This window comes from Melanostigma gelatinosum, assembly GCF_949748355.1.
Source record: "Melanostigma gelatinosum genome assembly, chromosome: 16".
Classification (NCBI taxonomy): domain Eukaryota; kingdom Metazoa; phylum Chordata; class Actinopteri; order Perciformes; family Zoarcidae; genus Melanostigma; species Melanostigma gelatinosum.
Window position 1 is genome coordinate 22,289,245 of NC_136649.1, and position 10,810 is coordinate 22,300,054.

Here is a 10,810-nt window from a genome sequence, read left to right on the forward strand (position 1 = left end):
CTTTGGAGTGCGTTCCATCTCAGAAAAACTTCTTCACTTCAAGACTTAAGCTAACATACCAAATATTAGCATATTACCATTCTAACTGTATATGCTAACATGCTAAACATTATCATGTTGACACAGTGCTAACATGCTAAAGTATAACAGTCTAGCTACACTGGTAAAAGAAACATAGTCCTGTTTAAAATGCTGCACATTTGTCTGTACATCAGATTTGTATTCTTAATTCATGACTTAATACCTGTGATGCTAAAGACTGAATTATGCTGAGCTGTAGCTGTACTGCGACGGTAATGCTAATGCATGTTGTTATGCTAGCATCAGTCTACAGCGGAAACAAGTTCTTTTTAGAGTTTATGAGATTCGATTTTGTGATTTTTCTTTCAAAAATGTGAAACTGTTTGTTTTCTGCAAAGAAAAGAGAATATAAAACATATTCACGATTAACTTAACACATACATTTTGTCATTTTAGAGAAAACCTTTTTTTTTTTGGCAACAATTTGCGGGACCAAAGGAAAAGGATTCTGTACAAATCAAAATTGTATAAAAGTACTGACTGCACACAAAGTTCCATTTGGATACTATATTTAAGTGTCGTAGATCATATATCAATGAAGCTCATTATTGGCAGTTATTTTGGAACAAACCTCCCATTTACCTCAGTGACCAATTTCAACTTGCATCACGTCTCCTTTAGGTATCCACTTATTCATACGACACCTTCAGCTAATGAAGACTACAAATGATTACAGATATATTAAATTCAAAGTAAGTAGGGATGAATACAGTAGAGTGCTTTTTGGTAAACATTTCTGCTGCTGTCGTTTATTTTGACGAAGAGCCTCCGCCTAAAGTGAAGTAGCCTTATGAAACCAAGTAACTGAACAAGATGGAATCCTCAGTGTTATTTGCTGTAATTTATGCACTTTCCCACATGAAGAAGAACCTGAACATGAGCATCAGTCCAGAAATGGCTTGTTTAGTTCTTGTCTCTGCAGGCACGAGGAACTGTTTGCTTTGAGTCCTTGAACTTTTTGTCTCCCTGCATGTTTAAAGCCTCGTGTTTCGGCTTGTTTGCTGTGTTGTTTTTAAACCACACCGCTGTTCTCTTGAGTTATTTGGTGTCATCCGAGTTCAAATAGGTTTGTTTTGATCCGGGCCAAATAAAGTGAAAGAGTGAATCCTTCAGAATATTGGATTTATAACCTGAACGCATCATTTAGGTCCTTTTTGGACGTCTGGTCAAAGTTCTGCCATTTTGCTGCCAATGTAAATCCAGCCTTAGTGCCAGATTATCCGACCACTGCTGATAGACGGATACATGTCCACTATCCTTTCTTTCCTGATGTCTGTAGCTTGTGCATGCATGCGCGCACACACACACACACACACACACACACACAAGATCATTTGCCTGTTAAACCGATCAACGCTGGTCTTTCTCTGACCCGGCGATACAGTAAACATACAGCCGCAAATCATGCCAAACACAGTTTATTGTCAATCAAAAATGACAATCTATACATCCCATAAATAAGAGATCACAAAATAAATCCAACTTTACACACCTTTTGTTGTTTGTTTCTGTTCTGCTGAGCATGAGTCTGAGATTATTTATAAATTAGGATCAAATACTGAGTTTTTACAATTAGGATCAATACTGTTAACATTGAGAGATCTTTGATTGTTTATATACACAGCTACATGTAATGCCTAAAGGATCACTAACATTCATGTTCTGGCTCGTCCGATTTTGACATCAGTCCTTCAACTACATGACTGAAAGGTTTTTCAGAAGCAGCGTTTCTGGTAAATAATTTGTTTATTACAGCATAAACTACAAACCTCTTAAAGATGACACAAGATGTTGTGTAGCCGGTTGTTCTTTAGCTTAATGGCAGAGTGACATTTGTTTGCTGCTGTTAATGTCTCGACACGGGACTCCCGGCTTCAGCTAACATTGCTGCATCAATACCAAACAGAATTTAAAAAAATACTACCAACTTGTTTTTGATATTCCATTGAAACAAATGACCTTTAAGTAAACGTAATGCTCCCGTGTTTGTTTAAAGCACACGATTAGTTATTGTTCTATCACGGGTGCGTCTCTTTCTGCCCCCTAGTGGTCAGGAATCATCAAACGGCATTCGCTAAAGAACACCTCCAAAACACTGGCTGCAAAGTCATTAAAATATAGTCCACAATATGTTACAATAACATATTGAGAAGGACTTTGTCAGACATTTTTAATAAAAACAGCATGAAGAAGAATGGGTGTAGGGGAAATGCAGCTCATAGTAGTCGGTACTGAATATGGACACATGTCATAGAGGGTGAAAGTTCATTGTTGAAGCTATCATTTCTGACAATTAAACATCGACAAGGACATTGTCAGACATTATTGATAAAAACAAGAACAACAAACAATTAAAAATGTATACGTTATAACTTTGAATTGGGTCACCTGTGTGTTACCGTTGTCCCGACTGACACGTCAAAAGTAACGATTCAAAGACAAATCATACCGAAGTCGTTCCATTTGTGCAAAAAAAGCACCTGGAATTCATTGAACACACGTGAGTTGTTGCTCACAGTGTAAAAAGTTGTCAAAATGACGTTTACCTGAACATGTTTACTTTCGTACCAGCTCTGGGGAAGTTGAAAGCTCTGGAAAAAGCGAGTATATAGCGTATCAAAAAAAAGTCATAGGATATAATATGACTTTTCGACATGCTATACACTATGACTTTTTTCAACATGCTATACACTGGAGCAGGGCGGTCACTCTGCAGGTGCTCTACATCAGGTAATCAGCCACGACTGCTGTCAGAGGCCGAGACTTTTTCATGACTTTTTTTGACATACGATACTATAACTTTTTTCTTCATACTATACTGTGACTTTTTTTCGACACGCTATACTATGACCTTTTGCGACATGCTATACTATGACGTTTTCGACATGCTATACTCTGACTTTTTTCCGACAAGCTATACTATGACCTTTTTCGACATGCTATACTATGACGTTTTCAACATGCTATACCATGACTTTTTTTCAAAATACTACACTGACTTTTTTTGACATGCTATACTATGACCTTTTTCGACATGCTATACTATGACTTTTTTTCAAAATACTATACTATGACTTTTTTCGACACGCTATACTATGATTTTTTTCGACATGCTGTACTTTGACTTTTTTTGACATGCTATACTATGACTTTTTCGACATACTATACGATGACGTTTTCGACATGCTATACTATGACTTTTTTTGACATGCTATACTATGACTTTTTTTGACATGCTATACTATGACTTTTTTCGACATGCTATACTATGACTTTTTTTGACATGCTATACTATGACTTTTTCGACATACTATACGATGACGTTTTCGACATGCTATACGATGACGTTTTCGACATGCTATACTATGACTTTTTTCGACATGCTATACGATGACTTTTTTCGACATGCTATACAATATGACTTTTTTCGACATGCTATACACTGGAGCAGGGCGGTTCCCTCTGCAGGTGCTCTGCATCAGGTAATCAGCCACGACTGCTGTCAGAGGCCGAGACTTTTTCATAACTTTTTTTGACATACGATACTATAACTTTTTTCTTCATACTATACTGTGACTTTTTTTCGACATGCTATACTATGACTTTTTTCGACATGCTATACGATGACTTTTTCGACATACTATACGATGACGTTTTCGACATGCTATACTATGACGTTTTCGGCATGCTATACTGTGACTTTTTTTGACATGCTATACTATGACTTTTTTCGACATGCTATACTATGACTTTTTTCGACATGCTATACGATGACTTTTTTCGACATGCTATACACTATGACTTTTTTCGACATGCTATACTATGACGTTTTCGGCATGCTATACTGTGACTTTTTTCGACATGCTATACTATGACTTTTTTCGACATGCTATACTATGACTTTTTTCGACATGCTATACGATGACTTTTTCGACATACTATACGATGACGTTTTCGACATGCTATACTATGACGTTTTCGGCATGCTATACTGTGACTTTTTTTGACATGCTATACTATGACTTTTTTCGACATGCTATACACTATGACTTTTTTCGACATGCTATACACTGGAGCAGGGCGGTCCCTCTGCAGGTGCTCTGCATCAGGTAATCAGCCACGACTGCTGTCAGAGGCCGAGACTTTTTCATGACTTTTTTTGACATACGATACTATAACTTTTTTCTTCATACTATACTGTGACTTTTTTTCGACATGCTATACTATGACCTTTTGCGACATGCTATACTATGACGTTTTCGACATGCTATACTCTGACTTTTTTCCGACACGCTATACTATGACCTTTTTCGACATGCTATACTATGACGTTTTCAACATGCTATACGATGACTTTTTTTCAAAATACTACACTGACTTTTTTTGACATTCTATACTATGACCTTTTTCGACATGCTATAATATAACTTTTTTTCAAAATACTATACTATGACTTTTTTCGACACGCTATACTATGATTTTATCAACATGCTATACTATGACTTTTTCAACATACTATACGACGACGTTTTCGACATGCTATACTATGACGTTTTCGACATGCTATACTATGACTTTTTTTGACATGCTATACTATGACTTTTTTCGACATGCTATACTATGACTTTTTTTGACATGCTATACTATGACTTTTTTCGACATGCTGTACTTTGACTTTTTTTGACATGCTATACTATGACTTTTTCGACATACTATACTATGACGTTTTCGGCATGCTATACTGTGACTTTTTTTGACATGCTATACTATGACTTTTTTCGACATGCTATAGTATGACTTTTTTCGACACGCTATACTTTGACTTTTTTTGACATGCTATACTATGACTTTTTCGACATACTATACTATGACGTTTTCGGCATGCTATACTGTGACTTTTTTTGACATGCTATACTATGACTTTTTTCGACATGCTATAGTATGACTTTTTTCGACATGCTATACTATGACTTTTTTTCAAAATACTATACTATGACTTTTTTTGACATGCTATACTATGACTTTTTTTCAAAATACTATACTATGACTTTTTTCGACATGCTATACTATGACTTTTTTTCGACAAGCTATACTGACTTTTTTTCAAAATACTATACTATGACTTTTTCGACATGCTATACTATGACTTTTTTTCAAAATACTATACTATGACTTTTTTTGACATGCTATACTATGACTTTTCGACATGCTATGCTATGACTTTTTTTCAAAATACTATACTATGACTTTTTTTGACATGCTATACTGTGACTTTTTTTGACATGCTATACGATGACTTTTTTTGACATGCTATACTATGATTTTTTTCGACATGCTATACTATGACTTTTTTCGACATGCTATACTATGATTTTTTTCAACATGCTATACTGGGACTTTTTTTGACATGCTATACTCTGACTTTTTTTTGACATGCTATACGATGACTTTTTGACATGCTATACTATGACTTTTTCCGACATGCTATACTCTGACTTTTTTTCGACACGCTATACTAAGACTTTTTTTGACATGCTATACTATGACTTTTTTTGACATGCTATACTATGACTTTTTTTCAAAATACTATACTATGACTTTTTTCGACATGCTATACTATGACTTCTTTTGACATGCTATAGTATGACTTTTTTCGACACGCTATACTATGACTTTTTCGACATACTATACTATGACGTTTTCGGCATGCTATACTGTGACTTTTTTTGACATGCTATAGTATGACTTTTTTCGACACGCTATACTATGACTTTTTTTGACAAGCTATACTATGACTTTTTTCAAAATACTATACTATGACTTTTTTCGACATGCTATACTATGACTTTTTTTCAAAATACTATACTATGACTTTTTCGACATGCTATACTATGACTTTTTTTCAAAATACTATACTATGACTTTTTTTGACATGCTATACTATGACTTTTCGACATGCTATGCTATGACTTTTTTTCAAAATACTATACTATGACTTTTTTGACATGCTATACTGTGACTTTTTTTGACATGCTATACGATGACTTTTTTTGACATGCTATACTATGATTTTTTTCGACATGCTATACTATGACTTTTTTCGACATGCTATACTATGATTTTTTTCAACATGCTATACTGGGACTTTTTTTGACATGCTATACTCTGACTTTTTTTTGACATGCTATACGATGACTTTTTGACATGCTATACTATGACTTTTTCCGACATGCTATACTCTGACTTTTTTTCGACACGCTATACTAAGACTTTTTTTGACATGCTATACTATGACTTTTTTTGACATGCTATACTATGACTTTTTTCGACATGCTATAGTATGACTTTTTTCGACACGCTATACTATGACTTTTTTTGACATGCTATACTATGACTTTTTTTCAAAATACTATACTATGACTTTTTTCGACATGCTATACTATGACTTCTTTTGACATGCTATACTATGACTTTTTTTCAAAATACTATACTATGACTTTTTCGACATGCTATACTATGACTTCTTTTGACATGCTATACTATGACTTTTTTTCAAAATACTATACTATGACTTTTTCGACATGCTATACTATGACTTTTTTCGAAATGCTATACTATGACTTTTTTCGACATGCTATGACTTTTATTGACATACTATACTATGACTTTTCGACATGCTAAACTGTCTTTTTTTCAAAATGCTATGCTATGACTTTTTTTCGACACGCTATACTATGATTTTTTTCGACATGCTATACTGTGACTTTTTTTGACATGCTATACTCTGACTTTTTTTCGACACGCTATACTATGATTTTATCGACATGCTATACTATGACTTTTTCGACATACTATACGATGACGTTTTCGACATGCTATACTGTGACTTTTTTTGACACGCTATACTATGATTTTTTTCGACATGCTATACTATGATTTTTTCAACATGCTACACTATGACTTTTTTTCAAAATACTACTGTGACTTTTTTTTACATGCTATACGATGACTTTTTTTGACATGCTATACTATGACTTTTTTCGACATGCTATACTATGACTTTTTCCGACATGCTATACTATGACTTTTTTTGACATGCTATACTATGACTTTTTTTCAAAATACTATACTATGACTTTTTTGACATGCTATACTATGACTTTTTTGACATGCTATACTATGACTTTTTTTCAAAATACTATACTATGACTTTTTTCGACATGCTATACTATGACTTTTTTCGACATGCTATACTATGACTTTTTCGGCATGCTATACTGTGACTTTTTTTGACATGCTATACTATGACTTTTTTCGACATGCTATACACTATGACTTTTTTCGACATGCTATACACTGGAGCAGGGCGGTCCCTCTGCAGGTGCTCTGCATCAGGTAATCAGCCACGACTGCTGTCAGAGGCCGAGACTTTTTCATGACTTTTTTTGACATACGATACTATAACTTTTTTCTTCATACTATACTGTGACTTTTTTTCGACATGCTATACTATGACCTTTTGCGACATGCTATACTATGACGTTTTCGACATGCTATACTCTGACTTTTTTCCGACACGCTATACTATGACCTTTTTCGACATGCTATACTATGACGTTTTCAACATGCTATACGATGACTTTTTTTCAAAATACTACACTGACTTTTTTTGACATTCTATACTATGACCTTTTTCGACATGCTATAATATAACTTTTTTTCAAAATACTATACTATGACTTTTTTCGACACGCTATACTATGATTTTATCAACATGCTATACTATGACTTTTTCAACATACTATACGACGACGTTTTCGACATGCTATACTATGACGTTTTCGACATGCTATACTATGACTTTTTTTGACATGCTATACTATGACTTTTTTCGACATGCTATACTATGACTTTTTTTGACATGCTATACTATGACTTTTTTCGACATGCTGTACTTTGACTTTTTTTGACATGCTATACTATGACTTTTTCGACATACTATACTATGACGTTTTCGGCATGCTATACTGTGACTTTTTTTGACATGCTATACTATGACTTTTTTCGACATGCTATAGTATGACTTTTTTCGACACGCTATACTTTGACTTTTTTTGACATGCTATACTATGACTTTTTCGACATACTATACTATGACGTTTTCGGCATGCTATACTGTGACTTTTTTTGACATGCTATACTATGACTTTTTTCGACATGCTATAGTATGACTTTTTTCGACATGCTATACTATGACTTTTTTTCAAAATACTATACTATGACTTTTTTTGACATGCTATACTATGACTTTTTTTCAAAATACTATACTATGACTTTTTTCGACATGCTATACTATGACTTTTTTTCGACAAGCTATACTGACTTTTTTTCAAAATACTATACTATGACTTTTTCGACATGCTATACTATGACTTTTTTTCAAAATACTATACTATGACTTTTTTTGACATGCTATACTATGACTTTTCGACATGCTATGCTATGACTTTTTTTCAAAATACTATACTATGACTTTTTTTGACATGCTATACTGTGACTTTTTTTGACATGCTATACGATGACTTTTTTTGACATGCTATACTATGATTTTTTTCGACATGCTATACTATGACTTTTTTCGACATGCTATACTATGATTTTTTTCAACATGCTATACTGGGACTTTTTTTGACATGCTATACTCTGACTTTTTTTTGACATGCTATACGATGACTTTTTGACATGCTATACTATGACTTTTTCCGACATGCTATACTCTGACTTTTTTTCGACACGCTATACTAAGACTTTTTTTGACATGCTATACTATGACTTTTTTTGACATGCTATACTATGACTTTTTTTCAAAATACTATACTATGACTTTTTTCGACATGCTATACTATGACTTCTTTTGACATGCTATAGTATGACTTTTTTCGACACGCTATACTATGACTTTTTCGACATACTATACTATGACGTTTTCGGCATGCTATACTGTGACTTTTTTTGACATGCTATAGTATGACTTTTTTCGACACGCTATACTATGACTTTTTTTGACAAGCTATACTATGACTTTTTTCAAAATACTATACTATGACTTTTTTCGACATGCTATACTATGACTTTTTTTCAAAATACTATACTATGACTTTTTCGACATGCTATACTATGACTTTTTTTCAAAATACTATACTATGACTTTTTTTGACATGCTATACTATGACTTTTCGACATGCTATGCTATGACTTTTTTTCAAAATACTATACTATGACTTTTTTGACATGCTATACTGTGACTTTTTTTGACATGCTATACGATGACTTTTTTTGACATGCTATACTATGATTTTTTTCGACATGCTATACTATGACTTTTTTCGACATGCTATACTATGATTTTTTTCAACATGCTATACTGGGACTTTTTTTGACATGCTATACTCTGACTTTTTTTTGACATGCTATACGATGACTTTTTGACATGCTATACTATGACTTTTTCCGACATGCTATACTCTGACTTTTTTTCGACACGCTATACTAAGACTTTTTTTGACATGCTATACTATGACTTTTTTTGACATGCTATACTATGACTTTTTTCGACATGCTATAGTATGACTTTTTTCGACACGCTATACTATGACTTTTTTTGACATGCTATACTATGACTTTTTTTCAAAATACTATACTATGACTTTTTTCGACATGCTATACTATGACTTCTTTTGACATGCTATACTATGACTTTTTTTCAAAATACTATACTATGACTTTTTCGACATGCTATACTATGACTTCTTTTGACATGCTATACTATGACTTTTTTTCAAAATACTATACTATGACTTTTTCGACATGCTATACTATGACTTTTTTCGAAATGCTATACTATGACTTTTTTCGACATGCTATGACTTTTATTGACATACTATACTATGACTTTTCGACATGCTAAACTGTCTTTTTTTCAAAATGCTATGCTATGACTTTTTTTCGACACGCTATACTATGATTTTTTTCGACATGCTATACTGTGACTTTTTTTGACATGCTATACTCTGACTTTTTTTCGACACGCTATACTATGATTTTATCGACATGCTATACTATGACTTTTTCGACATACTATACGATGACGTTTTCGACATGCTATACTGTGACTTTTTTTGACACGCTATACTATGATTTTTTTCGACATGCTATACTATGATTTTTTCAACATGCTACACTATGACTTTTTTTCAAAATACTACTGTGACTTTTTTTTACATGCTATACGATGACTTTTTTTGACATGCTATACTATGACTTTTTTCGACATGCTATACTATGACTTTTTCCGACATGCTATACTATGACTTTTTTTGACATGCTATACTATGACTTTTTTTCAAAATACTATACTATGACTTTTTTGACATGCTATACTATGACTTTTTTGACATGCTATACTATGACTTTTTTTCAAAATACTATACTATGACTTTTTTCGACATGCTATACTATGACTTTTTTCGACATGCTATACTATGACTTTTTTCGACATGCTATACTATGACTTTTTTTGGACACGCTATACTATGATTTTTTTTCAAAATGCTATACTGTGACTTTTTTTGACATGCTATACTATGACGTTTTTTCAAAATACTATACTATGACTTTTTTTCAAAATACTATACTATGACTTTTTTTGACATGCTATACTATGACTTTT

The 10,810-nt window shown here is 33.1% G+C and overlaps 1 protein-coding gene across 1 annotated transcript in view; it reads left to right on the forward strand.

Annotated features, from left to right (window-relative positions):
- esr2b (estrogen receptor 2b) overlaps window positions 1-1,537 on the forward strand; it is a 23,337-nt gene extending 21,800 nt beyond the window's left edge. Inside the window, exon 10 of the mRNA XM_079286402.1 lies at window positions 1-1,537. This exon is cut by the window's left edge and continues 1,140 nt beyond it. The gene's annotated coding sequence lies outside the window, so the exon portion shown is untranslated.
- Window positions 1,538-10,810: the final 9,273 nt, after the last annotated feature.